This window comes from Mandrillus leucophaeus, unplaced genomic scaffold (assembly GCF_000951045.1).
Source record: "Mandrillus leucophaeus isolate KB7577 unplaced genomic scaffold, Mleu.le_1.0 Scaffold826, whole genome shotgun sequence".
NCBI classification, from domain to species: Eukaryota; Metazoa; Chordata; class Mammalia; order Primates; family Cercopithecidae; genus Mandrillus; species Mandrillus leucophaeus.
In genome coordinates, this window is record NW_012108986.1 from 51,645 (window position 1) to 54,377 (window position 2,733).

Consider the following 2,733-nt stretch of genomic DNA (forward strand, 5'->3'; position numbering starts at 1 on the left):
AAATTTGCAGAAGGAATAAATACTCCATTAGGTATTCCCGCTTTGTCACTAATAGACTGGGACCTTAGGAAAGTCATTCTACGTTTATGGGGCCCCTTTTATCCACCAAGATCCTGTGCTATAAACCCTCTTTATTTTTTTTTTTTTTTTTTTTTTGAGACAGGGTCCTCTGTCACCCCCGACTACAGTGGCACCATCTTGGCCCACTGCAACCTCCACACACCAGGCTGAAGCAATCCTCCCTCCTGAGCCTCTGGAGTAGCTGGGACCACAGGCATGCACTATCATGCCTGGCTATTTTTATTTTTATTTTTGTATTTTTAGTAGAGACAGGGTCACACTATATTGCCCAGGCTAGTCTCTAACTCCTGAGCTCAAGTCATCTGCCTGCCTCTGCCTCCCAAAGTGCTGGGATTACAGGTGAAAACCACCATGCCCAGTCTACAGTCCCCACTTTTCACCAGGTAGGATGGTCAGTGCTTCACACCAGCATCACAGAATCACTTCCTGGAGAAGGCTCGTGCATCCAGCTTAACCACATCTGCCCAGCTGGGCTCTACCTTCAGGCTGAAAGAATGGACTGTGTGGCTAATTTTCGTGGCTAAAAACATTGCCATTTTCTTCACAGACAATCTTCTATATCAATTCTCAAATGTTTTGGTTTTAGAAACTTGTTTACTAAAAAAATTACTAAGAATCCCATAGATTTTTATTTATGTGGGTTATAGTTGTCAAGATTTATCTTCCTTGAAATCACTCTGAGAAAACCTTAAAACTTATTTATTTGCTTAAAACAATAACAAACCATTACATATATAATGTATCTTTATGAAAAATAAATATACATTATAAACAAAAAACAATCTAGTAAGAGAATGTAAAGGAAATTTTGACAAATTCTTTAGTGTCCAACTGAACGGGTCTGTTGCAACATCACATATGTAGCCTTCAGAAAACTCCACTGTAAACTCATGAAAGAATGAGAATGATAAAAGAATACAACTTCTTAGTATCATTACAAAAATGCTTTAGACCTACCAGAGCTTTTGAAAGAGTTTCAGAAAACCCAAGGAATTCCAGACTCCACTTTATAACTGCTGTTCTATATGATATAGTTAGTCTAAATTGAAGAAGATTTTATATATAATTATAAAGGGTTATATAGTTATATCCATTATGAAAATAGCTTAGTAAACATTTTTTGTAACTCATCCTGAAAATAATAATAAAACAATATTTAATACTTATAAAGTACTCCCTTATATCAAGCTCTGTGGGAAGAGCTTTACAAATGTTATTTCACTTAATCCTCAAAAGATTGTGCCACTAACGAATTAGTGTCCCATTTAACACGTGAAGAGACCGAGCCTTGAAGAGTGTAAGTAATTTGCCCAAGGCCACATCATTAGCAGACTTGATACTTAGCCTTTGAGCATAGGTACTGACTTCAGGCCACACAAGATCCTAATGAAGACATCTTATTGTGCCTTCAGAAAAGGTTGCTCAGCACTGAAAATAATTATCTCACTTAATCCTTGCAAAAACTCTGTGAGAATCACTTTATAATCCTGTTTTTACTGATGGGCAAATAGAGCCAAGCTGCACAGTTGGCTTCCAGTAGGAACGACCTTGTTGGCCTGTACACGTCCTGTGCCACTAGTCTTTGATCTTCAGCGTGAATTGGTCTAATCTAGAGAATGTTCGGTGCAGGTCCCAGGTTGTGGGGAGAAAACAGCACTTATTTTTACCTTTATCTTAGAAATGAGAAAGTAATCGGCTTTAAAAGTATTGAATACATAGATTGATGTTTGTCCTTCATTGGACTGTGAGCACTTAAGATGTGAGAAGCATCCTGAGGACAGAGCAGGTGGCTCTCAACAGAGGGTTATTACTCTTATGGCAGATGATGAGTGTCCAGTCAAGGAGCTTTATGGATTTACTATTTTTTGTTTTAGATAAAATAATACTTATAGAATGGACATGCGGTTTAAAAAGATTTCTGATAAAAAACAGAACAAAATAAAAATCAAAATGAAGCAAATACTACTAATTCAGATTCAAACAAGAAAGAAAATAGTAGACTTGACCCTTTCCTTAAACTTATTGCCATCTTTTATCAGCAATATTACAGGATTTTTTCAAAAATCAGTTTAACCAGTACTAGAAATGAGTTGGCCCAAATATTTGAAATGATCAAGAGACTATCTGGACTTTGGATTTTCGTCCATCATAGTTAGTTACGAATTTCAGGAAGTAAATGTTGTGCAAATGAAAACATGAAACCATCATGATTAGGAAGATATTATAAAATATCATGTATCTCATCTTTAAATTTTTTTGCAATTTCTTTTCTTGATGTACATTTATAATATAGACAGCATATTAGTAGGATAGTAGAGGAATATAGTTTATTAGTAATAAATATACATATTCACTGAGTTCCTATTCATCACGCCTGTAATTCCAGCACTTTGGGAGGCCGAGGCGGGTGGATCACGAGGTCAGGAGATCAAGACCATCCTGGCTAACATGGTGAAACCCTGTCTCTACTGAAAATACCGAAAAAAAATAAAATAAAATTAGCCGGGCATGGTGACGGATGCCTGTAGTCCCAGCAACTCGGGAGGCTGAGGCAGAAGAATGGTGTGAACCCAGGAGGTGGAGCATGCAGTGAGCCGAGATCACACCACTGCACTCCAGCCTGGGCGACCGAGCAACACTTCGTCTCAAAAA